Here is a 1273-nt window from a genome sequence, read left to right as displayed (position 1 = left end):
TTGCCCAGAGCAGCTGTGGCTGCTCCATCCCTGGGAGTGTTCCAGGCCAGGTTGGATGGGGCTTGGAGCCACCTGGGCTGGTGGGAGGTGTCTCAAGGGGTGGAACTAGGTGAGGTTGAAGGTCCCTTCTCACCCAAATCATTCCCTGATTCCACGACTGAGAAACATCTACCTGATTTGCTTTTGCAGGTATCATTTCCCACTGTGATCTGGAAGACTTGGAAGTGTCAAACAGCTCAGCCTGCCTTTGGAATCAGAAGACTACGAGAGCTTCCAGACTTCCTGAACGGTTCTATTTAAATGGACAAACACCTTATTTATTTGTACAGTAATTCCAGAGCAGAACTGATGGAATAAATCCTGTGGTTTTACATTTGTGTTCCGCTCTGCAGTTTTGGGGGAATTCCTTTCCCTTTTAAACCAACTCTTGTTCCTGTTTTTATTGCTGCCCTTCCTAAGAATGGCAAAAATTCCTGGAAATGGGCTTCTTCACCCCATTCCCACATGTTGGCTGTCTTTCCAGCCCTGCCTTCTCACTGTGCCTTTTCCTTGGCACAGAATTCCTTAGGAAGCTGCGTTGGAGTGTTTTTGGTGTGTAACTCTTCCCTCCTTGCGGCTCGGCCGTGTCGCTCGTCTGCGGGATGAGCTGGCAGAGCCTTCCAGTGTCTGCTTGGAAAACCTTGGGCAGAAACAAAAGTGTTTTTACTTCCAGTAGCTTTTGAATATTCTTGCTTAGATTAACCAAAATGCTTTCTTAAAATAAATACAAAGAATGTTAAAGATGCCAACTCTTGATTAGAACATATGCGTCACTAACACTTAAAGCAGTTTAAGGAATTGTGCTTCCTGCTGTGTTAGCTGCTTGTGCCAGCTGCTCCTCCAAGGGGAATGAAAAGGACTGAGCTGGAATCTTGGCAGGTAAATGGGGAGACTAATTTGCACCCTGTTTGAAAAAATAACTTTAATGTAGCTCTAAACCTTTGCTGGTGTTTTGCTTTGCTTAAGGAGCTCCTGGAAAAGGTTCCTCTGTTGGGGTGTCCTTCAGGGACAGGTTCCTTTGGGAAGAAAGGAATAAATTCCTCCCCCTTCCCCCCCCCAAATGACATTCCACGCAGAGGACAGAGATACGTACATTTTGGTTAGAAATATATGTTTTTCCCTCTGTCTTACTCTAAGTTTGTGACTGCAGTAGAGAAGACTTGGCAGCAGCGTGTCCCAAGCTAAATTCCTAGAGAGGATCTGTTTTCCTGCCCTGACTTTATCCAGAGGCTCC

This window comes from Acanthisitta chloris, unplaced genomic scaffold (assembly GCF_000695815.1).
Source record: "Acanthisitta chloris isolate BGI_N310 unplaced genomic scaffold, ASM69581v1 scaffold8775, whole genome shotgun sequence".
NCBI classification, from domain to species: domain Eukaryota; kingdom Metazoa; phylum Chordata; class Aves; order Passeriformes; family Acanthisittidae; genus Acanthisitta; species Acanthisitta chloris.
The sequence above is the reverse complement of the archived record's forward strand: the minus strand, read 5'-3'. Positions refer to the sequence as shown.